Source organism: Phaethon aethereus (genome assembly GCF_964289735.1).
Source record: "Phaethon aethereus genome assembly, chromosome: Z".
Taxonomy (NCBI): domain Eukaryota; kingdom Metazoa; phylum Chordata; class Aves; order Phaethontiformes; family Phaethontidae; genus Phaethon; species Phaethon aethereus.
In genome coordinates, this window is record NC_138577.1 from 48,968,928 (window position 1) to 48,996,069 (window position 27,142).

Sequence of the window (27,142 nt, forward strand, 5' to 3'; positions counted from 1 at the left end):
TAAGACTTATGCTCCAGACCCTTCACCAGCTTTGTTGCCCTTCTTTGGACACACTCGAGCACCTCAATGTCCTTCTTGTAGTGAGGGGCCCAAAACTGAACACAGGATTCAAGGTGCAGCCTCACCAGTGCCGAGTACAGGGGCACAATCACTTCCCTACTCCTGCTGGACACACTGTTTCTGATACAGGCCAGGATGCTGTTGGCCTTCTTGGCCACCTGGGCACACTGCCAGCTCATGTTCATCTGGCTGTCAACCAGCACCCCCACGTCCTTTTCTGCCAGGCTGCTCTGCAGCCACTCCTCCCCAAGCCTGTAGCGTTGCATGGGGTTGTTGTGACCCAAGTGCAGGACCCGGCACTTGGCCTTATTAAACCTCATACAGTTGACCTCAGCCCATCAATCCAGCCTGTCCAGATGCCTCTCCAGAGCCTTCCTACCCTCCAGCAGATCAACACTCCTTCCCAACTTGGAGTTGTCTGCAGACTTACTGAGGGAACACCTGATCCCCTCATCCAGATCATCGATATAGAAACTGGACAAGACCGGCCCCAGTACTGAGCCCTGTGGAACTCCACTTGTGACCAGCTGCCAACTGGATTTAACTCTCCATCCCTGTCTTCCAGGTCAGGGAGCTGAATAGTCTTTTAACCATAGTAACATTGGAAAGTATCAGAGGATAACTGCCACAATGAGATGAGCTGCAGGCAGAATCGTTATGAAGAGGGACTTAGAGAGCTGTCTGAGTAGAGAAAGCAGGTGATGAAGAATCAGAAGTAGCACCACTGGTACCCTGTATAACACTGGGGTACAGACACACATGCACAATGTTCATTACTACTCAATCATAAATTTTGGTTTACAGACAAGACAGGGATTATACGTATTACAGGAATGTCATCTAAATCTAAATCTAAATCTAAATATATGCAAATATATGTTTTCAGTCTTCATAATTATGTTATATATACACATATATTTGTAGAATATGCATTGCATACATATGATATATAATACACACATGTATGTAATAATATCTAAGTATTTTACATATAACATTACTAACATTGTTACATGTAAACAATTTCTTATCCTTCTAATGATCTTATTATGAAATTCTTATGCAAATTAGACCTTTTTCAGAAATGTGCAGGAATTTCAAAATAAATTTCTCAAATCTTTAAACTTTTAGGGGCAATATGTGTTTCATTAAAGGAAAAGATCTGTCTTACAATTAATTCATATTTTATTTCAAACAATCCTAGTTTTATTTTCCTGAAAAAACTTCCATAAAGTTGGTTATAATATAAAAATATATATATATATAAACATGTACTTGTGTTTTCTTAGATGGGATTGAATATAGACTTTTCTGCCTCTGAGAAAGGGGTAACATTTAGCCAACATTGGATTAAATGAATCATTCAGCTGTTCAGTTCAGGAAAAAAGTCAATCTTAAAAGACACAATTAAAATCTGTTTTTACCAGATAGTGATATTTCTCTCTCTCCTCACGCTGCTCAATATATAAATTGATATATATATATGTATATAGCATTACATGCACACAATCTTATATATAAATATACTTATCTATGATGACATACTAAATACATAACTACAGAGATGTTTGTTTAAGAGACTTCAGGTTTAGAGGAAAGAACTGTAAATATTCTAGTGAAAGTTAAAAGGTGGATTCTCATATTCTTCCTTTAATACAGTACAACTACTGCAAGATTATTCTAATTTCCTTCAATGTTAGACTAAAATGTTTGACAAGAGCTGAAAATGACAGAAACTCAGAAAAACCAAACCTGTAAGAGATTAGGACAGAATATACTGAGAAATATCAACTTCATTTAGAGCCCAATCTAAGGGAAAGCCAACTGGATAAGGAAAAAGGGGAGAGAAAAAGTTATTTATTGTCTTTGGTGAGAGTATAAGATGGATGCTAACTGAAAGAAAGCTAAATAAGGAGGAAATACATGGTTCTAAGAAAAATGAGTCTTAGAACTAAGACTCACTAAGAAGTGAATGTACTGTATATTATCCTGCAGGAGATGACAGATGTTTCAAAAGCCAAATGAAAAAGTTTTTCTGTGAGCAGAAAAATTTTACATTACATCTTCAAGAAAGAAAATGATATATAATGCAACATGGTTACACAAAAGAGCTGTCATGCAAGAATGATATGTCAAAATACAAGAGACACAAGTGGAAATATCAATAAGTGGCAGCCACTATGGCAAAGACAGACATCCATCAGCGATGTGTTTAGTTGTTATCAGAGAAGGTCAGGAAGTTTCACTGATTGACCTTTCAGCTACAACCGGGAAAACAGTAAACATTGTCATAAAACAAGAAAGAATATAAAAGAAAGTTATGGTCTCTAAGATTGTTTCAAACTGGAATCAAAGGCTCTCATTTAACAGCTGTGTATACAATAGATCACTCTCTTTTTTATCTTAAGTGTACTAAAAGATGAGCCAGGACCTCCAGAGATGAGTAATGATCAAAGCCGGGCAAAAAGCCCTCTGAGCACTTGTAACATTGTTTCTCATCATACTCCTAGCATTGATTTTAGGAACAGAGATTTTGGCCCTTTGACAGAGCCTATGTCCAAAAGTATTTTTTCAGAAATCTATACTGTTTTTATAATAAAATATCCTTCTACTTATCCTTCCCTTCCTTACATTTTCCCCTTCAGAAAAACCTACACAGCTGCAGTAGCAGCTATAGAATTAACAGCTTCTCCAAATTTCACAAAGAAATTATGAGGGCTGTAAACCCCTAGGCTCCACCCTTGACTGTGAAAATTTTAGACGTAACGGTAATGAAATTGAATAGGTGGTCGTCCCTATCCATCCCTGATCTCTGTGGAAGGTCACAGAATCACAGCATCATTAAGGTTAGAAAAGACCTTTAAGATCATCAAGTCCAACCACCAACCCAACACCACCATGCCCACTAAACCGTGTCCTGAACTACCACATCTACATGTTTTTGGAACACTTACAAGTGACAGAGACTCCACCACCTCCCTGAGCAGCCTATTCCAATGCTTGACCACTCTCTCCATAAAGACATTTTTCCTTATATCTAGTCTAAACCTCCTCTGGCACAACTGAAGGCTATTTCCTCTTGTCCTATCACTAGTTACTAGGGAGAAGAGACCAACACCCACCTCACCACAACCCCTTTCAGGTAGTTGTAGAGAGCGATAAAGTCTCCCCTCAGCCTCCTCTTCTTCAGACTGAACAACCCCAGTTCCTTCAGCTGCTCCTCATAAGACTTATGCTCCAGACCCTTCACCAGCTTTGTTGCCCTTCTTTGGACACACTCGAGCACCTCAATGTCCTTCTTGTAGTGAGGGGCCCAAAACTGAACACAGGATTCAAGGTGCAGCCTCACCAGTGCCGAGTACAGGGGCACAATCACTTCCCTACTCCTGCTGGACACACTGTTTCTGATACAGGCCAGGATGCTGTTGGCCTTCTTGGCCACCTGGGCACACTGCCAGCTCATGTTCATCTGGCTGTCAACCAGCACCCCCACGTCCTTTTCTGCCAGGCTGCTCTGCAGCCACTCCTCCCCAAGCCTGTAGCGTTGCATGGGGTTGTTGTGACCCAAGTGCAGGACCCGGCACTTGGCCTTATTAAACCTCATACAGTTGACCTCAGCCCATCAATCCAGCCTGTCCAGATGCCTCTCCAGAGCCTTCCTACCCTCCAGCAGATCAACACTCCTTCCCAACTTGGAGTTGTCTGCAGACTTACTGAGGGAACACCTGATCCCCTCATCCAGATCATCGATATAGAAACTGGACAAGACCGGCCCCAGTACTGAGCCCTGTGGAACTCCACTTGTGACCAGCTGCCAACTGGATTTAACTCTCCATCCCTGTCTTCCAGGTCAGGGAGCTGAATAGTCTTTTAACCATAGTAACATTGGAAAGTATCAGAGGATAACTGCCACAATGAGATGAGCTGCAGGCAGAATCGTTATGAAGAGGGACTTAGAGAGCTGTCTGAGTAGAGAAAGCAGGTGATGAAGAATCAGAAGTAGCACCACTGGTACCCTGTATAACACTGGGGTACAGACACACATGCACAATGTTCATTACTACTCAATCATAAATTTTGGTTTACAGACAAGACAGGGATTATACGTATTACAGGAATGTCATCTAAATCTAAATCTAAATCTAAATATATGCAAATATATGTTTTCAGTCTTCATAATTATGTTATATATACACATATATTTGTAGAATATGCATTGCATACATATGATATATAATACACACATGTATGTAATAATATCTAAGTATTTTACATATAACATTACTAACATTGTTACATGTAAACAATTTCTTATCCTTCTAATGATCTTATTATGAAATTCTTATGCAAATTAGACCTTTTTCAGAAATGTGCAGGAATTTCAAAATAAATTTCTCAAATCTTTAAACTTTTAGGGGCAATATGTGTTTCATTAAAGGAAAAGATCTGTCTTACAATTAATTCATATTTTATTTCAAACAATCCTAGTTTTATTTTCCTGAAAAAACTTCCATAAAGTTGGTTATAATATAAAAATATATATATATATAAACATGTACTTGTGTTTTCTTAGATGGGATTGAATATAGACTTTTCTGCCTCTGAGAAAGGGGTAACATTTAGCCAACATTGGATTAAATGAATCATTCAGCTGTTCAGTTCAGGAAAAAAGTCAATCTTAAAAGACACAATTAAAATCTGTTTTTACCAGATAGTGATATTTCTCTCTCTCCTCACGCTGCTCAATATATAAATTGATATATATATATGTATATAGCATTACATGCACACAATCTTATATATAAATATACTTATCTATGATGACATACTAAATACATAACTACAGAGATGTTTGTTTAAGAGACTTCAGGTTTAGAGGAAAGAACTGTAAATATTCTAGTGAAAGTTAAAAGGTGGATTCTCATATTCTTCCTTTAATACAGTACAACTACTGCAAGATTATTCTAATTTCCTTCAATGTTAGACTAAAATGTTTGACAAGAGCTGAAAATGACAGAAACTCAGAAAAACCAAACCTGTAAGAGATTAGGACAGAATATACTGAGAAATATCAACTTCATTTAGAGCCCAATCTAAGGGAAAGCCAACTGGATAAGGAAAAAGGGGAGAGAAAAAGTTATTTATTGTCTTTGGTGAGAGTATAAGATGGATGCTAACTGAAAGAAAGCTAAATAAGGAGGAAATACATGGTTCTAAGAAAAATGAGTCTTAGAACTAAGACTCACTAAGAAGTGAATGTACTGTATATTATCCTGCAGGAGATGACAGATGTTTCAAAAGCCAAATGAAAAAGTTTTTCTGTGAGCAGAAAAATTTTACATTACATCTTCAAGAAAGAAAATGATATATAATGCAACATGGTTACACAAAAGAGCTGTCATGCAAGAATGATATGTCAAAATACAAGAGACACAAGTGGAAATATCAATAAGTGGCAGCCACTATGGCAAAGACAGACATCCATCAGCGATGTGTTTAGTTGTTATCAGAGAAGGTCAGGAAGTTTCACTGATTGACCTTTCAGCTACAACCGGGAAAACAGTAAACATTGTCATAAAACAAGAAAGAATATAAAAGAAAGTTATGGTCTCTAAGATTGTTTCAAACTGGAATCAAAGGCTCTCATTTAACAGCTGTGTATACAATAGATCACTCTCTTTTTTATCTTAAGTGTACTAAAAGATGAGCCAGGACCTCCAGAGATGAGTAATGATCAAAGCCGGGCAAAAAGCCCTCTGAGCACTTGTAACATTGTTTCTCATCATACTCCTAGCATTGATTTTAGGAACAGAGATTTTGGCCCTTTGACAGAGCCTATGTCCAAAAGTATTTTTTCAGAAATCTATACTGTTTTTATAATAAAATATCCTTCTACTTATCCTTCCCTTCCTTACATTTTCCCCTTCAGAAAAACCTACACAGCTGCAGTAGCAGCTATAGAATTAACAGCTTCTCCAAATTTCACAAAGAAATTATGAGGGCTGTAAACCCCTAGGCTCCACCCTTGACTGTGAAAATTTTAGACGTAACGGTAATGAAATTGAATAGGTGGTCGTCCCTATCCATCCCTGATCTCTGTGGAAGGTCACAGAATCACAGCATCATTAAGGTTAGAAAAGACCTTTAAGATCATCAAGTCCAACCACCAACCCAACACCACCATGCCCACTAAACCGTGTCCTGAACTACCACATCTACACATTTTTTGAACACTTATGGTGACAGAGACTCCACCACCTCGCTGAGCAGCCTGTTCCAATGCTTGACCACTCTCTCCATAAAGACATTTTTCCTTATATCTAGTCTAAACCTCCCCTGGCACAACTGGAGGCCATTTCCTCTCATCCTGTCACTAGTTACTTGGGAGACCAACACCCACCTCACCACAACCCCCTTTCAGGTAGTTGTAGAGAGTGATAAGGTCTCCTTCAGCCTCCTCTTCTCCAGACTAAACAACCCCAGTTCCCTCAGCCATTCCTCATCAGACTTCTGCTCCAGACCCTTCACCAACTTCATTGCCTTTCTTTGGACACGCTCCAGCACCTCAATGTCCTTCTTGTAGTGAGGGGCCCAAAACTGAACACAGTATTCGAGGTGCAGCCTCACCAGTGCCGAGTACAGGGTCAAAATCACCTCCCTACTCCTGCTGGCCACACTACTTCTGATACATGCCAGGATGCTGTTGGCCTTCTTGGCCACCTGGGCACACTGTCGGCTCATATTCAGCTGGCTGTCAACCAGCAGCCCTGGGTGCTTTTCTGCCAGGCAGCTCTGCAGCCACTCCTCCCCAAGCCTGTAGTGTTGCATGGGGTTGTTGTGACCCAAGTGCAGGACCCGTCACTTGGCCTTATTAAATAACCTCATACAGTTGACCTCAGCCCATCGATCGAGCCTGTCCAGATCCCTCTGCAGAGCCTTTCTACCCTCCAGCGGATCAGCACTCCCACCCAACTTGGTGTCATCTGCAAACTTACTGAGGGAGCACTGGATCCCCTCATCCAGGTTGTCAATAAAGATATTGAACAAGACCAGCCCCAGAACCGAGCCCTGGGGAACACCACTTGTGACCCGCTGCCGACTGGATTTAACTCCATTCACCACAACTCTCGGAGCTCGGCCATCCAGCCACTTCTTCACCCAGTGAAGAATGCACCTGTCTAAGCCACGAGCTGCCAGTTTCTCCAGGAGAGTGCTGAGGGAGACAGTGTCAAAGGCTTTACTAAAGTCCAGGTAGACAACATCCACAGCCTTTCTGTCATCCACTAGGGACGTCACCTGGTCCTAGCAGGAGAACAGGTTTGTCAAGCAGGACCTGCCTTTCATGAACCAATGCTGGCTGGGCCTGATCCCTTGGTTGTCCTACATGTGCCCGATGATCGCTCTCAAGATGACCCGCTCCATCATCTTTCCTGGTATCGAGGTCAGGCTGACAGTCCTGTAGTTCCCAGGATCCTCCATCTGGCCTTTCTTGTAAATGGGCATCACATTGGCAAGCCTCCAGTCTTCTGGGACCTCTCCTGTTAACCAGGACTGCTGATAAATGATGGAAAAGGGGCTTGGCAAGCTCCTCCGCCAGCTTCCTCAATACTCAGATATAGCCTCTGCAGTGACAGAATGATCACTGTTCTATCAAATTAAAATAATATTTCTTTATCAAACACATAAATATTATATAATTGAATAAAATTGTTTCCTAATATTGAATTTAACTGTGAATGGCATTTCACTGCTTTTGTTTCAGACATCAGGTAATTAGATACCACTAACACTGTTTTCAGGAAAAGTAAGAACAGGAGCCTCTCTATATGAATTCTTGAAGAATATTAGCTGTTTTGTATTGGATTTTGGCTTGATATTTCTTAATTAGGATGTAATTAAAACTTAATATTGAACTCAATATACAACTTTGCATACTGTCTACATCTTATGCAAACAGTATGATGGAATACATATTGACATATTTTTAAAGAGTTACAGTTCTAAATTTGAGATACACATTTTACTCCAAAAGCCTGGAATAACTTATGTAGGTCACTGAAACAACTGACAGTAGAAACTACATACCACTCCATGCTATTTATGCTATGAATTTCATAGACATACCCCCCCCCCCCCAATATTTTAGAGTACCTTTTTGATATATTGGTTCTGCTGCATTGTTTAATTCCCCTGCTTGTAGTGACAAATTCTTTAAAATTATTTATACCTCTACTATACAGAAAATGGTACTGGATGAATGTTCATGAGATGAAGAAGTAGTTGAATTTGCATGAAGAGAAAAAATCAGGGATATCTGCACCTTCTCACATGGTTGTAGATGCCACATAAATGACAAGTGGGTATGCATTTGGTTCTTTGATAGGCTAATAACCTCCTGTTCTCATTATCATATATGGAGTACTATAAAGATTTTATTAACACTTAGGTCACTTGGCTTCAGTTCTTAGGACTAAAGAAGTATGCCAGAATTGTGCCTACATCTTATTCTACTGCATTGTTATGTAGTCGCTTACTCTATAAGCCCAATATTTTTCCATGTGTTTTTCTTTACCCTGCCATTCCTTGCTACTCTTTAGATTCTTTGGTAAAAGGCTAATGGCATTTGCACTGTGCATGGATACTGACCTTGTAAACTGAATGGGATCTCCAGATATTAGGGTAGTGTAAACAATAGAGATTAAATATCCTTTTATTAAGTAGAGATGTATTTATACAGTAATTAACATTGATACTTATAATTTAGTCTTTCTTAAAGATATTTGCCTTGTGCCAGTGGAGGCTGACTTTCTCTGTTTGCCTTGAAGCAAAAAGCCACAGCTGAATCCTTCAGTACAATATCCCATTATTTTACTGAAACGAATTATTCAGTGTAAATTCTGCACAACACAGTGCTGTTTGTGATCTTGATAGTGGATTCTTGGATCATCCTTAGTTATGACTGGAGCCTCAGTTTACTCACTGCTGGGTTCAAGAATATGTACAGGGATTGGCTGTGCTGTGTCTTACATGAGGCTAGCTTAGTTCTTGATAGCATCACTTCAGGAATACAAAAATATGAGTTGTGGTGCTCTAAACAGAAAGTAACTTGAGTTAGGGCCAGAATCTTATATGGTGACTGGGAGATGGAAGATTTTCAGTGTTGCAGTTAATTTAATAGCTTCTAATAATGTCTTCATATTTAAAAAATCTGCTCACAGCAGGAAGTACTTCACTTCAAAAGCAGTGGACCCGGTTCATCTCTCACTGTGTTTAGAAACATCTCAGTTTTTATTCATTTGTTCTTAGGACCATTGGTATTCTCCAATTCTCGATGAATTTAGAAGTAAGAAAATGTTTTTTTTCTTCTTTTTTAAAAAATTTTTTTTCTTTGCTCAGAGGTGAGCTCTTATAGTACATAATGGCAGAAATTGTTAAATCATACTTCTACATTATTTAATTATTGCAGCATGGAAATTCATCCTAAAGATGTCACAATTCTGTCAGTTAATCTCATCTTTTGTAAGACTCCTAACAGTTTGAAACCAGTCGTCTCCCAAGAAAGAGACATGGAAACAGCTGAAAGGCTCATCTGTAGTAGACTTTGGTTTCTTTCTTTTCTTTTTAGGAAATAATTGGCAAACAACTGTAAAAGCAAATCTTGTGAGCATGGATGCTTCTTTTGTTGTTTTCCTGCATAGCTTTGAAAATGAAGTTCATTCTTTCATGTGCTTTAAAACTATTTGAAAGTGTCATTTTTCTAAATTAATACCCTTTGTATTAGCAACTTGAAGATAAAAATATTTTTTTACATTTATAACTAAGAAGCATAAGATCTCACAAACATTGTTAACTTTTAAGGAAGGAAAAATAAAACAGGAAATCTGTCATGAAACCTCAAAGTAACTACAGTATCAGACAAGAGAATGTTCTGCAAAACCATTATACTGAGGAATCAGAAAGCATACCTTTAACTGGACAGTTTGATTGCAATTTTATTCACCTGCTCTCTTTATAGGTACAATATGGTTCTGCTATTTCAAAGTGTCTGCAAAAAGTAGTGAAAAAATTATGAGTCTGGTTACTCATTATAGAGTAATGAATATTGTGGCTCATAAAATCATGTGAAACTCATCTAAAAAGTCTGGAAAAGTTGTACAATTATTCAGATTTCTGCAGCAAGGACCAAGTCATTTTATGGTTCTGCTATGGTTATATTTTGCTATACAGATGATTAGTGTCATGCAAATATTGACCTTTTTTGTTTTGTGGTCTAATTGAATAACTGGAAATATTGCCTTATGAGAATGTAAAAGGAATAAGTTTAGTTCTTCTGGTTTTTTTCTTAAGAAATTTGTTTATTTGTGTCAAAAAACAAGTTACAACCTTTTAAACTATCACATATTGGAAGTTATTTCAAAATAAACTGGCATTTTGAGAATATTTTTATTTTTAAAAGGACTTTTGAACACATCAATGTAATAATGTTGACAAGGATTCATGACTTGTTATAGTCAACTCAAATATACATTTTTTGTTTCTCCAGATTTTTTTTTGCCAATTGTACTGATTGTAAGTATTTTTCTGTACATCAGTAAAGTTATTAAAGATTGTAAATTCATTAATGATCACTAATTGATGCTAAACAACTGTTGCAGATGAGACTAGTGTTTGAGCCAGGATTATGGTAATTAATATAAAGAGAAGCAAATAGTCTGATAGTAAAGGAATATGACTTGTCTTCATTAGGATGAGCAAAGCAGTACTTTGATATGCTCTCATATATACTACCGTGGGACTGATTCCTTTAATCACTGACAAAATTAGGAGTAAGGAATCACCTGCATTCTTTGGAGTGGACCCTCCATGTATGCAGAGGTGGTGGTTTTGGCTTCTGAGATCTGGGAAGCCTGGAAGGTTTATAGAGATAAGAGCACTGTTAAAATGACACATGAAACCAGTGACAGAGAAGTTAAAATAACAAATGATCTTTGGTTATAAATAAATAAATACTTTAACATGGTGAACAATGGTAATCTTAACCTCCTTGTGGGTTTGAAGTTTCAGCAGCAGCAGGGCATAGCTTACAATGGCCACTGTTTATTCAGAATTATAACAGAAATCTAATTTTGTTAGATATTAGTGTAAAGAGTACGTCACATCTGCACCTTAACCATAACTGACTTAATAGTGAAATGTGTCTCTTGCTATTCAGCAATAAAATCCAAAAGACTTTATGGAAGTCATTTAAGAAATATCTCAATTTGCTCAGCCAAAATGTACAATCCGTTGCTCACACAGAGGTAATCCATATGGTATTCAATACAAACCCTATAGGACTGACAGAAGAGGCAGGACTTCCAGGAGAGCCTTTACTTTTTCAGCCATCTGCTTGAGGCCAGACAGCACTGTAGGGCATGTCAATGAGCATTAAATGCATTTCAGGTAATATTTCACATTGGGTAACTGTACCACCTCCAAGAGTTTCTTCTATACTCCTTTTAATATGCTGACATCACTTCTGATTTTGCTGAATTTTTATTCTTACATGATTCATACAAAGTGTAACTGTCAGAATATAAAATGAACATCATCTAACTTCATGGCTAAGTTTTCGAAGCAATGCATGGGGAATTACACTCACCAATGTTGTTAACAATAAAGCTGTCATTACTGCTTTAAAGATAGTATTTTATGCTTGTTGTTAACTCAGCTGTAGAGTCTTTCCAACAAAAATGGTGACATTTTAAAACCATGCATAAGTAATTCCAGAAACAGGAAAGTATGCTAGTTGCTTTATTTAAATTAGATTTGATAAAAATTAAAAAAGAAAAAAAATTACAATATGATAATAGCTATAAGAAAGGAAAGGTCCTTTTATCCTTGGAAATGTTAGTACTGGTGTTTCCTCTTATTAACTTGGTTACTGAGTCATTGAATAATTTATGTTTGGAGTGACCTTTGAAGTTCAAATCCCTTGCTGAAATAAGGGCCAACTGTGATAGAAGTTGTGCAGTGTTGTGTCCTGTCAGGTTTGAGTATCATCCAGGATGACAGTCCTTTGGCACCTGTTCAAGTATCTCCTTATCCTCATTGTGAAAATTTGTTTTCTAACATTTGATCAGAATTTCTCTCATGGTAACTTGTGTCTGTTGCCTTTTCCCCTACCACTGTACACCTCGGAAGTGTTTGGGCATGTTTCCTGTCTACCCTGCCACAAGGTACATGGATACAGCAATGAGATTCTTCCTTAACCTTCTCTCCTTAAGACTCAATAAATAAGTTTTTCTCAGCCTCTTCTCATACACCATGTGCTTGAGCCCTGTAATTACTTTCGTGATCCCTCACTGGACTTGTCACTGTATGTCAATGGCTTTTTCGTACTGGGGAACTTTGGCTTAGCCCATTATAGTTGGCTTAAAGAAGTCCCATGCTGAATGTTTGAGATTTTCCTCTGTTACTAGAAAAGGGAGTGGAGTGGACAGGGAAGAAGAAATTTAGCATTAAATTTTTAAACCATTACGTATACACATGTGAAAATAAATACCTATGTATTTGTGTGCATCCATGCATGTATGATTATGATTAAATAAATATAGATCTAATAGACATTTTGGCAGTCCATTACATTTATTGAAATGTATGTATTTTATTTAAAATATTTCTTTTTCAATTGGTAGAATAATTTTAATCAACCTAATTGAAATAGTTTCTGAAAATTCATAGGGGAATTGAATTACAAATGTAAACCACAATGTTCTAAAGAAAGGAACAGACAATATTTAACAAAACCCATTTAATCCAAAGCTTTTTTCAACATATTAGCCATTTGGAGCAGAAGACAGCATTTCTTAATCTTGCATTACTATGCACAAGATTTCCACTGTGATTACTTTGTGACTGAAGGTAATGAAAGACTTAATTTTGTCCATGACTCTCTACTCATTTCTGTGCAGCATCTCATATTGCTCATGGTTATGGAAAGAGGGCAAAAAAGAGAGATGTTCTGTGTATTAGTGGTAGACAAATAAGCAGTTTTTTAACTTTGACCAAATTAAAATAAATACATAATGTCTTTTCCAATCTGATTATTTTTTGAAAGGAAAGATAGAAAAGGAAGGTGATTTACTATATTTATTTTTTAAGCTTGTATGATTACATGGGAAAAATATTATTGTTGAAATATTAAAAATTTGAAATTAATTTTTTCAATCTCTTTAATAATTTCCCATGTTTTGGTGTTTCACTGAAACTGTTCGTTTATGTGTTCTCACTGGAGTTCTCACATATTTAAAACTGCACTTTTTCATATCCTATTAAAAAACAATAAAGCAGCAATGACAACATCTATCTACCAGTTTAGTGAGTACTTTTATGAAATAGGAAAATTCTGGAATTATCATACCATTTGAATGATTTTCTCTCAACCCAAATAATTATAAGTTTTATTTAAATAACATCACCAAGGAATGAAGTGGGGATTATTTTTGGGGGGAATTACATAAAAAAAAAATTGCTTTTTAGTCAGCAGTGACTTGAGAACAACCTATAGCTCACAAAGACCTAGTTAGTCTGTAATACTGAGAAAGCGATTTCCCTCACTGATGCTTTTGATTGATATAAGATTTTTCTAGGACAAATGCACTAGAACACTACATTTCATAACTCACAATTATGTAAGATACAGGATCAACCCTTTTGAAAATATTATAGCATTTTACAGCTGTTCTGCTTTGTCATGAATCTGGGAATTATTTTTTATTTATTTTACTTTGCCATATTTTGTATTTTGAAATGCGAGGTTGTAGCGGTAGTGTGTGTGTTTTCTTGTTGTTTGTACAGGAAAAGCTCTGTCTGAGAGAAAAGAAATTAGTGTAGATGTTTAAGTTCATTGGTGTTATACAGAAAAAAAAGTCTCCTTTGTGATATATTGACTTCCATGTAAAAGATTGTTGTTAGTTGGACCAGGCTCTGAAACGTATGTTGTGAATTTATCACTATATGTTCTATACTAGTCAGAGCTCTAATACAGGTTGTTCATATCTGAGGCAAAACTGTGTACCATAGTTTCTGACAAAATAATTGTCATTCTATTATTCCAACAGAACAATTCTTAATGAATCTGAGCAGCTTGATCAATTTTCTTTGTAGTAGAAAAATATCCTTAGCCTTCAGGTCAAACATGTTTTTGTTAGCCAGGACATACTGTATCACAGAAAGGGTAAAAAGAGAGCTTATTTTGGAACTCAAATCTTTCTCTTGTGAGATTTATAAGTAAAGCATTTTGTCTATTTTTTAAATAGCACTTGAACCTGTCACAAAATAAAAATATAAGGAAATATTGGTTTAATGCATAATATTTCCCTTTTCATGTGCTGAAAAAGAAAGTCAGATAGTTGTGAGCTTCTTTTAATGCTTAAATTCAGAGACTTTCAGCATAAATCAGGTATGAATTATTGTATAAAGAGCAAGTAATATTTCCTCTTATTCTCCCTCCTTTTTTTTTTCGTGTGGGAGGTTTGGGTAAGGAAAATGATTCTGTAGTGAGAAAAGATGATTTCTTGGTTAACATTATTGGAAAACTTGCTTATATCTCTATCTTAACCCTTTGAATCCTCTGTAACAACATCTGCTCAGGACTTATAGTTTATCTACTTATTGGTACCTAGTAAGACCTGCACAGATAGTGAGCTGAAATAAAAATGAAAACTTAGCTGAAATCAAAACTTTGGAATCATATTTTTAATTTAAAAAGAGCTCTCTCTGTCAAAACTTGAAGAAATATCGTAAAGATAAATATATAACTCAAAATTCACATAATAATTAAAACTCTAAAATATATCTGTGCTGAAATCAGAGAATTTAAATTATACATAAGCTAACCAGAAACTACCTCACACATTTACTAGAAACAGTGAAAATTAATAACACAGAGATTGGCAAGAGCTAAAGTCCTTTTCTAAAAAGCAGTCATTTCTCATTTCAGATACTATATTAACCTTAATCCTAGGAAAGCTGATGGGAGAAACAATAATTTCCTCAGCAGAGTGACATTTGAATAATGTGCTGTAAATAAACTATTCACTAAATGTTATGAGAAAAAAGATTCTGAATAGCTGCTCATTAAATAAGCATCATCTATTCTGTGCACAGAGGGAGGCAGTTCTCAGGGAAAAAAATACTGTATGATTATGTAATTAAAGACTATCTTATAATGCAGACACAAGGTGGACAATTAAAGGTTGTCTCAGAATCTAGTTCTACTGTTCTTAAGTTCTCAGCACTTGATGATGAATTTCTAATAATAATTGTATAGCACAGTTTGTTAATATTTACAGAATAATAATATTACAATGTTATCAATAATTTTATTTTATAATTTGAAATTTTCAGACATATCTTTTACTTCATGCAATTTTGTAAAGGAATTCAGTGGGCATTTTGCCCAACTGTTGCAACAATGGACACTAGGGGAAAAAAAAACACTTCAAAAAACCTCTAACAGGTACAGTTCCATTGCATGTTAAAAAAAAATACTATTAAACAAATTACAGTGACTTTATTCTGATTTTATGGAACACAGAACACGATGATATTGGTTTTGAAAACAAAGCAAATATGTATGCTGATCACTAATACAACATGAAGAAATGAACCAACTATTCGTCTTGATAATCTATTACCTTGAATTGGTGACTGGGAAGGCATAATCTACACTGTTTTGCAGAATAAACAGAATTAGTTTCTGTTTTTCACAGAATCACAGAATCGCAGTACCATTAAGGCTGGAAAATACCTTCAAGACCAAGTCCAACCATTAACTCAACACTACCATGCCCCCTAAACCGTGTCCCAAAGTGCCACGTCCACAGGTTTTTTAAACACTTCCAGTGATGGCGACTCTACCACCTCCCTCGGCAGCCTGTTCCAATGCTTGACCACTCTCTCCATAAAGAAATTTTTCCTAATACCTACTCTAAATCTCCCCTGGTTTAGGACAACACAGTGTTTGAGGTGTGGCCTCACCAGTACCAACTGCAGGGGCACAATCACCTCCCTGTTCCTGCTGGCCACACTACTTCTGATATAGGCCAGGATGCTGTTGGCCTTCTTGGCCACCTGGGCACACTGCCGGCTCATACTCAGCCGGCTGTCAACCAGCATCCCCAGGTCCTTTTCCAACGGGCAGCTCTGCAGCCACTCCTCCCCAAACCTGTAGTGTTGCAGGACCTGGCACTTGGCCTTATTAAACCTCATACAGTTATCTCGGCCCATTGATCCAGCTTGTCCAGATCCCTCTGCAGAGCCCTCCTACCCTCCAGCAGATCAACACTCCCACCCAGCTTGGTGTCATCTGCAAATTTACTGAGAGAGCACTCGATCCCCTCAACCACATCATCTATAAAGATATTGAACAAGTCCGGCCCCAGAACCGAGCCCTGGGGAACACCGCTTGTGACCGGCTGCCAGCCAGATTTAACGCCATTCACCACAACTGTCTGGGCTCGGCCATCCAGCCAGTTCTTTACCCAGCGAAGAGTACACCTGTCTAAGCCAGAAGCCACCAGTTTCTCCAGGAGAATGCTGTGGAGATGGTTTCAAAGGCTTTACTAAAGTCCAGGTAGGCAACAACTACAGACTTTCCCTCATCCACTAGGTGGGTCACCTGGTCCTAGCAGGAGATCAGGTTGGTCAAGCAGGACCTGCCTTTCATGAACCCATGCTGGCTGGGCCTGATCCTTTGGTTGTCCTTCACATGCCCTGTGAGCACTCTGAAGATCACAGAATCACAGAATCGCTAAGGTTGGAAAGGACCTTCAAGATCATCAAGTCCAACCATCGATCCAGCGCCACCATGTTCCCTAAACCATGTCCTTTGTGCCACATCCACACGTTTTTTGAACACTTCTAGAGATGGCGACTCTACCACCTCCCTGTGCAGCCTGTGCCAATGCTTGACCACCCTCTCAGTGAAGAAATTTTTCCTAATATCCAATCTAAATCTCCCCTTGCGCAACTTGAGGCCATTTCCTCTTGTCCTATCGCTGTTTACTTGGGAGAAGAGACTAGCGCCCTCGTCGCCACAACCCCCTTTCAGGTAGTTGTAGAGAGCAATAAGGTCTCCCCTCAGCCTCCTCTTCTCCAGACTAAACAACCCCAGTTCCCTCAGTCGCTCCTCATAAGACTTGTGCTCCAGACCCCTCACCAGCTTCATTGCCCTTCTCTGGACATGCTCCAGCACCTCAGAATCCTTCTTGTAATGAGGGGCCCAAAACTGAACACAGGATTCAAGGTGCGGCCTCACCAGTGCCGAGTACAGGGGCACGATCACTTCGCTACTCCTGCTGGACACATTGTTTCTGATACAGGCCAGGACGCTGTTGACTTTCTTGGCCACCTGGGCACACTGCCGGCTCATGTTCAGCCGGTTGTCAACCAGCACCCCCAGGTCCTTTTCCACCGGGCAGCTCTGCAGCCACTCCTCCCCAAGCCTGTAGCGTTGCCTGGGGTTGTTGTGGCCGAAGTGCAGGACTTGGCCTTATTAAACCTCAAGATGAACCACTCCATAATCTTTCCCCAGTACCGAGGTCAGGCTGACAGGCCTGTAGTTCCCGGGATCCTCCTTCCGGCCTTTCTTGTAGATGGGCATCACATTGGCAAGCTTCCAGTCATCTGCGACCTCCAGTCTGGGACTCACATTACACAAGTGCCTTAGAATTATTTTGTAGAAAATGCTGCCTTTTATGCAAGTTGTATAGTGAAGCTTATGTCTCTACAGAAGCATTCCACTTAAAAAATATGTAACTATATGCTAATAATCTGTCATGTATAAGCTACTGTGTTGCAAAGGAAACTCATCAGAGAACGTATCACTGATTTCTGATAGACTCCAAAGAAGCACTCTCATCTTTGGTCTGGACACAGCTCATCTAAAAGCAAACACAGATGAGGATTTAAACAACAGGCTGTGACTTTATTAACTTAATGTATCTAGCAATTTAAGTGGGCCTAATTTGGGGTGACTAGAATCTCTCTTCCTCCTATAGAGACTGAAACAATGACTACAGGTGGAAGTGCACGTTAATTTTCATTTTAGGACTCAGCCCTTTTAGATCTCAGCCACAAACTGCAATGAACTAATATGCACCCAAAGCACTAGATGGTAAATCTATATTCCTGTTCGTTAACAATACTATACCTCCAGGACTCATGAGGGTGAAAAAATAGTGACTGGTCTTTGATAGTTAGGTCCAATAGGAAAATTTCCTTCTTTGTTCCACAAAAGGCAGTGACCAAGCAGATCTGCTGTGTCTTTGTGAACAGTCTCCAAACCTTTGTTTTCATAAGAAAGGTGAACTTGACAGTTAGAGCAAGAGAGTCCAAAAATCTGTACAAAAGGGAAGCAGGAAAGTGAGTGATCATACACTGCTGTTTTCCCCTTACATGGTGTTTGGGGAAGAAAAATTCTCATTAAACTGGAACTTTGCAGGTCTGCCCCAGTACTTGTACCATGTTCCTTATGTGGTGCTGGTGATCCACAGCCTGATCAAGCATTCCTGGATTTGGGTCAGGTGTAAATTTCCTGACAACAGTAAGGGGTTTGTAAATCCCTATTTAAGTACTGTGTAGGAGATGTGCTCCAATGTTAAGTGAGCTCCAACGTTAAATGAGAAGGTTACATCAGTCTATAACTCCATACATCCTATGCCCCCTTCCTCATCTGATTGATCTGTGACTTATTTTCTTATTTTGAAATGCAAACTAGAAAATACCCAGTCACATCACAGAACACAAGTAATTTCTTTTTTTATTGGTCAGAGCTTTTTTTGAGGTAGACGTCATAAAACCCAGCTGTTCTTGTCAATTGAATATCACCTTGCACGTTGATATCCTGTAGTCTTTGCTGAAACAATAAAGAAAACCACCTATACAGAACCAAAAAGGCAAAATTGTCTATCACACTTTCCTCATAACATTTACTATCCTTACTAAAGAAAAAATTCATAGTAGGTAATTTAATATAAAAACAGTTTAAAGTTTTCTTTACTTTTTAAGATATTATGGTCTTTTCAGTTTTCTCTTTGTTAATACGATGGCTTTACATTATTTTATAGGTATTGTTATTATTTAAAGGACTTAAAGCCTATATTCCCACTACTCACAGTATGCCCCAAATGTCTGTTTTACTATAATTTAAAAGAAAAGCTGAGTAGTATAGCACTTTTATTTAAACAATTTGAAATCAATAATCTGCTGTTGAATTACTGGAAAATTTTGACAGCTTCTATTTCAAGTCAGAATCTTATTTGTAACAGAAGGTGGGAAAAAAGATAAATAAATGATTTTGTGCATCTTAATTACAGCTGCTTTTTAAAAAATCTTTTTTCCCACTCTCATCAAAATTTAAAAGCTTCATGTACAACTTGGAAAATTATGTAGGAAGCCTTAAAAAGGCTGAAAATGTTAGATTTAATATATGACTATGATTTTATTTTCTCAATGTGAAAGCCGTTCTCCTAAAAAAAAAAATGTTATATATCCAGTGGGAAATTTGCACATTTATAGTGGCTGAATTTTGGCAGGAAGATACATCATGCAAACATTAGAGTAAAGCTTAACTGTAAGTGGATAAAATAATTAACTGTGACTGAGAATTTACCAAAGATTTGTCTAGAAAAGATTCATAGATTTTCTAAAATAAAGTAAAATGATTTGAGTAAGATTGGAAAATGGGTTAATAATTTATCACTAGTCTTTGAATACTCAAAAATTTTGATAAAAGATTCATTTAATATTTATGTAGAAATGGGAAACTATTGTAGATTTGTACTTGTATCCTTATTTCTTCTCAAAGGTCAGTGCTGTTAAATACTTGTCTAGTTAGGAAGTATTCAGTTTTCATTTAATGACATTAAACAGAAGTTATCCAAAGCTGCAAAACAGTTAAACACATCATTCCTGCAGCACCTGATTTCATTCCAGAACTGAAATGCCAGATACTAGGCTTTCTTCTGTGTTGCAAATTTGTTTGTATTTGAAGGAGTCATCTCAGGAACACTTAAATCATTATAGTAATATATTAGATGCATGCCTATGGGTGAGTGAATTACTTAACAACATGCGATAGTATTGTATTTTGATATATGTAGATCAGGTTAGTTCTAAGTTACTGGTTCATTCTTTGATTTTCCATGTGCCTTCTGGGTGGAACAAATAGCAGCAGCCATTTATGTTTATTACCTTTATTAACCTTACAGATCAGTAGCGGCAAGAGGACAGAAAGTGGCCCACAATTACTAAGGCTTCAATTCAGGCAAACAGGAGCTATCAATATTATTGAACCATAAATCTTTTGCCAAAGAACAGCATACTCAGCATAGCTGTAGGTGAAAAGGAAAGCTTTTTTCATCAATTGTTGAATAAATGGAATGAGAATTATTACCACTGTCATAATGAAAAAGAGATTAGCTGCTTCCCTTATCGTATTTAGTTTAACTTCTTACACTTCTGTTGCAAATATTTTTGCTATTACTTCTGTGCCATCTAGATTGCAACATTCCTTTATCCATCTATCAACCACACTGATAGGAAGAGACATTGCTTTTCTCTTTTTTTTTTTTCCTTGAGAGTCTCTGTAGACCACAGAAGTGACACGATGCCCTGTGCAATAACTCTCCTGATCTCTTTGGCCTTTACAGGGTTTTGCTGTGTTCCGTTAAAAGTGTAAGGAATTACGTTTCTTGCTGTATGGTTGTGTTGCAGATTGATAAATTTATCTTTTTTCTTCCAAGTTTTGTAACTGAGACTATGATACAGTATGTGTCCATGTCTACCTATATATGGGTAAGTATACATACATACCTACGTACCTGAATGCCCCTATAGCAAGATCTGCAAAAGAATCTACCAGTGTGGGCATTTTCTCTGTGTCTGCAGTCTGCACTGTGAAGAATGTTCCTGTCAAGAGTGGTGGAAACAGCCTCACAGTCTAGAACCTTGTCAAAGGCATTTCACTGACCTCTCCTCAATACCTCAATACCCGAGAGCTGGAAGCTCCTGGACTCCCTCCTGAAGCACAGTACTGCAAAGCACATTCACAATTACCTTTTCTGGCATTGTTTTAAGGGACATTTCAGCAGAATGGTGGAGATGTGCACACTTTGATTTGGTGTGCACTTTCACTAGGCACTGCTGGTTAGATTTTACTTCTTAAGCTGAATTCCAGATGGTCAGAGCTGTATAGTCTGTACTTAGGTAAATACAGTGGATGTCCACTGTCTTGCCATCTATCTGCTAAGACAGTTCTAACTGTATGATGTAAATATGCAAAAAACACTCAAGAAAAATTATTTTATTTATTAGTAACTTTCCTCCTCACCTAAAGAGGAATGAGAGCTAAATCTCTACCCCCATTCCTCAAATTTGTTCTCATAAACCACCCTCTTTTTTAAGTTTTGCATTAGTGTTTAAATTCTTTATAATTTTGGTTTCTGATTTTCTAGGTGCTGTACAACCTTCATCTATTTTCAAAATACTAAGCAGTAGCTGCTTTAATGATTTTCCTGATCTATTTTCTTTTTAAGGTGGTCTTCTTTGCTTGTGAATATATACAAGTTTAGAGGTGAACAAAATCAGCTGTAGAAAGAAGAGGGAAAATACAGAGAAACATTATGAAAACTAACAGGAGAAGGATGAAATTTGGGATAGACAAATTATAACCAAAATTAAGAGCATGAGAACAAAACTAATATCCTAGTATCACAGATAAATAATTTCATGAAGATAAAAAAAAATTAAAATGAAATTTTAAAACTGAAAGAGAAATGTGGGCTAAAAAGAAAAATGATAATTTTTAGGTATGTAGAACATGCTTGTGATACTTCATTCTTTTTCCATTCTATTATATTTTTTCAAATAAGCTCTTATGTTTGTAGTCAGTTAAAATGGAAAGGCTAATGAAAGAGGATATTCAACAAGTGACTCCTTTAGCCTCCCCACCTCCAGCAGTGAATTAATTTCAGGCTCAGTTCTCTGAAAGATTGCTGAGCTCTTCCTGAGCTATGGAAAGATACTGGCACCTTTGGGAAATGATCTGTAGAAGACACTCACAGAGCACTCTGTGGTTTCTTATGTATTTTTTTCTGAAAAATAATAAATGTTTTGTTAAAGTTTGATTTTCCTTATAATATCAAGATAAAAATAAAGCACTGAGGACTGTGACTTTTTTTAGCTAGAGTAAGATGTTTATTTACTCCACTCACCCATTCACAGAAATGGCAACCTCTATCATTTTCACAGCCTCCAGTCATTATTGATCTTAGTTATAATATGAAAAAAAACCCAACAAATAAATAAACTCACAATTTTAAAACTTTCTTAGAAGCTGGAAGACTTATTGATTTTCCTGACACTTCTTTTATTCTCAGGGATAGCTTTCTAGACAAAATATTCTGTCATTCAGTTTTAATCTTATTTATTGAAGAATCACAGAGGTCTACATAGAGCATATAATAACTGATTTTAACCTCCTAAGTAGTGTTTAAGATACCTAAAATATGTGCTTCAAGTCTGTTACGTATCTTTATGTTCACTTCTTGCAACATGTCTTTTGTGATGATTTCTAATCATTACTGTGTTTCTAATTCTACAAGTTTCTGTCTGTCCTGACCTGCACATTAGAAATAAAGTCCTCTCAGTAACTGGTTAAAATTGTTCTAACCATCTCAGTTAATAGGAGGTTTTCAAAGTAAATTGTTTAGTGACTTGCCAGACCTAATTGTATCTTTGCTTCAGAGAAAGAAAAGGAAACAAGCAAAAATGTTAATGCAGCCGTCAAGATATCTGAGCTCCGTATATTTTTTATGCAAATTGGTTGCTGTGGTTTGAAAATGCCTTATTGGTTTTATTCTGATTTTGACTTAGAAGGAAAATTGGAGAAGCTGTTTTTTAGTGCTAAGTAGTGCATATTATCCAAACCTGCCTTCCAGGAAGCATTAGTATGCCTGTCAAATGCATATTTTTCTAAAACTATTGAGAATAATGAGGTAGGTTTATTACTTATACTGGGTATGCCTGCACTGAAGGCACTTTATTAACTACAAACATGGATACCATTATGAATTAGTCAGTTTTCAGGCAAAGGTTTGCAAATATTACTCTCTAGATTTCAGATGAAAGGACATAATTTCATATTTAACTAGTCAGGGCCAAGACAAGGTGGGTTTGGCTGCCAGGAAAAAAGTATATTTTAACATTATTTAAATAAAAAATTTCTGCAGTATAAAAACAAAAGTGCTGTCTCAAACTGCTGTAAGACAACACTCCTTGAACAGTTGTTTTTCTTCCTAATATAAGACCATTTTTTCCTGCAGAGAAGCTGTGAGAGAAGTCAACTTTCACATCAGTTACACTGCATTAAAGTGCTTTGGTGAACTAATTCCAAGCTCAACAACACATTAGTATTATTCAGTACCACTGTAATTTCATTTCACATGAAAAAACTGAAAGCTGGAGAGGTGTCAAAAACAAAGAGGAAAGTTGAAGTAATAAGTTGAAGTAACTTGGTCTATTGCTTGATGGGTTTGGTCACCTCACAAATAGGGTCGTAGGAAAAGCAGAGACATCTAATGCCTTCTTCACCCCTGTCTTTAACACTGATGATGGATCCTGGCACTCCCGGAGCCCTGAGTTAGAAGACAGTTACTGGGAGCTTGATAAACTCCCAGTTGATTCTGAACTTGTTCGAGACTTGCTGCCCCACCTGGATGCATGTAAGTCTATGGGTCCCAGTGGGATTCATCTCAGAGTACTGAAAGAGTTGGCCAATGTCATTGCGGGACCTCTCTCCATTATTTTTCAATGGTCTTGGAAGTCTGGATAGGTCCCAGTCATCTGGAAGTTGGCACATGTTGTCCCAATTTTTAAGAAGGGTAAGAAGGAAGACCCTGGTAGTTACAGGCCTGTCAGTCTCAGTTCAATGCCTGGTGAAATTATGAAGAAGGTTACTCTGGAAGTTACTGAAAAAAATCTGGAGAGACAATGCTGTCATTGGTCATAGCCAGCATGGGTTCACAAGGGGTAAGCCCTGCCTAAGCAACTTATTTTCCTTTTATGACAAGGTCACCCATCTAATTGACCAAGGAATGCCAGCAGATGTCGCGTTTTGGGATTTTAGCAAAGCTTTTGATACTGTCCCTCACAATATCCTTCTGGACATAAAATCCAGCACACAGCTAGAAAAGTCCATAATACATTGGGTGAACAATTAGCTGGTGGGTTGGGCTTACAGAGTTTTAGTAAATAGGGTTACATCAGGCTGGTGACCAGTCCTTAGTGGGCTTCCCCAGGGCTCAATTTTAGGGCCAGGGCTCTTTAATGATTTTCTAAATGATCTGGACACAGGAATCAAACATACGTTAAGTTTGCTGATGATACTAAATGAGGAGGAGCTGTGGACTCTCTCGAGGATAGAGAGGCCTTTCAGAGAGATCTGGAGAGACTAGAGAGCTGGGCAGTCACCAACCGTATGAAAAGAGCAAATGCAGGATTGTCCATGTGGGATGGAGGAGACGTGGTTATAGGTACTAACTGGTGGACAAGAGGCTGGAGAGCAGCCCTGTGGAAAGAGATCTGGGTTTCTGGTTTGACAGCTGAGGTTGAATACAAGTCAACAGTGTGCCCTGGCAGTCAAAAAGGCCAACTGTGTTCTGGGGTACAGCAAGCACAGCATAGCTAGCTGGTCGAGGGAGATGATTGTCCCACTCTACAATGCAGCCCCACCTTGAGGACTGTGTGCAGTTTTGAGCATCTCAATATAAGAATGACATCAGGCTATTAGAGTGTGTCCAGAGGAAGGTGGCCAAGGTGATGAAAAGCCTCAAAAGCGAGACTTATGAAGAGCAGCTGAGGCCACTTGGTTTGTTCAGCATCGAGAAGTGAAGGCTGAGGGGTGAGCTCACAGCAGTCTACAAATCTTTTAAGGGGGGCAGTGGAGGGGGAGGTGCTGATCTCTTCTCTCTGGTGACCAGCAATAGACCACAAGGAAATGGAATGAAGCTGTATCAGGGGAAGAGGAGCTCTGTGAACAGAGCTGGCAAATAGAGCATGGCACGTTAGCTGGGGTGTGGTGTGGCAGTTTGCACGTCAGTTCATGTGGAAGGGTGCACAGGGAGGATGTAGTGGCCTGACCACCTCAAGGGTTGAGTTTAATTGGTTATCATCACCCTCTCAGAAACAGCTTAGGCAGAGTTCCCATGGAAACATGCAGCCATCTAGGTCTCAGGTTGCAGAGAGTGCCAGAGCCTCTCTCTGGTAACTGATGACAGTAGCAAGAACAGCTGTGTGAAGTATGACCAAGTAGCTAATCTGCTCAGCCTCATGGCAGACCTATGAGAGGAAGTAAAAAGGTTAAGGAGCATCAGGGAGTCCAAAAAAGAGATGGACTCGTGAACCATGCTCTGCTCTCTTGAGACAGAAACAGGAACATTCATTAGAAAAAAAACAAGATCAAGGTGATCCTGTATCCTCCCCCTGCCAGGCTGGAGGCAGTAACTTAAAGGAAAGGAGCAAATGGAGGCAAGCCCACGCTTGGGGTGGCTGGTCCCTTCTGAGGGAAACTGAAGTTCCAATATACCAGACAGACTCTTCTCTTAGGGAAGTCTGCTGCCTCCCTGGGGGCTGGGTTAAGGACATTACTAGGAAAGTTTCTAGGATGGTGTGGCCCTCAGACTAGTACTCACTACTGCTTTTCCATGTGAGTGGTGATGAAGATGCAACTCATAGTCTAAGAGCAATCAAAAGAGACTTCAGGGCCTTGGGATGGTTGGTTAGGGAATCTGGAGCCTACGTTATTTTTTCGTGTCTCCTTCCAGTTGTAGGCGGTGACATAGGAAGAAACAGACAGGCCTAGCCTATTAATACATGGTTCCATGGCTGGTGTCACCACCACAATTTTGAGTTTTTTCATAATGGGATGGCCTACACGGCACTTGGCTTGCTGACATCACTTGGGATTAACCTTTTGCAAAGGGGGAAGTGGGTCTTTGTTCACAGACTAGCAGGGCTTACTGACAGGGCTTTAAACTAGACTCAAAGGGGGAGGGAATAATGTCAGGCTTACCCATGACAAACTGTGGGATGACACGCCAAGGTTAAAGGGACAGGGTGTGGGTGAGGCCCCTCAGCCTGTTGCATCAGAGAAAGACCTCAAAGGAACTAAAATATGTTCCTGTAAGAAAGTGACACAGCTGACAGCCCAGCTGAAGTGCCTTTACACCAATGCATGTGGCATGGGCAACAAACAGGAGGAGCAGGAAGCCACTGTACTGCCATTACTGAAACTTGGTGGGATGAATCCCACTACTGGAGTGCTGCTATTGATGGCAATACGTTGTTCAGAAGGGACAGGTGAGGAAGGAAGGGCCGAGACATCACCCTCTATGTCAAGAAATGCATAGATCATGAAGAGCTGTCTCTGAAGAATAGCCATGAGCAGATTGAAAGCTTTTGGGTAAAAATCAGAGGCAACAAAGGGAACCTTGTGGTTGGTGTCTACTAAAGGCTGCCCAATCAAGGGGAGTCTACTGATGAAGTCTTCTCCCTCCAGCTACAGGAGATGTCATGCTTCCAGGTTATCATCCTGCTGGGTGACTTCAGCTACCCTGTCATCTGCTGGAAAAGTAGTATGATGATCTGTAAGCAATTGAGGAGACTCCTGGAGGGCATGGAAGATAACTTCCTATGCCAGGTAATAGACAGCACTATCAGAAGGGATGCATTACTGAACCTGTTGGTCACTGTGATAAATGATTTAGTCCCAAACAGGATTCCAATTTAAGTTTACAATTTATTAATCGAATAGAGGCAAGCAAACAGTGCTAGGTGCGCCGGGAGTCTCCGCTCCACCGATGCACGCGGTACAGTTCCTGTTCTTGGTTTATATCCTGTCTGCTAATACATATTCATGAATAGGCGTGTCTGCTAATACATATTCATGAATAAGCATGTCTTTTTCGGCGCATGCTCTCCTCTCCTTCTAGAGTCTTCTCGAATCTTCCTCAGCGTGCCCCCAGAATGACCCCAAACT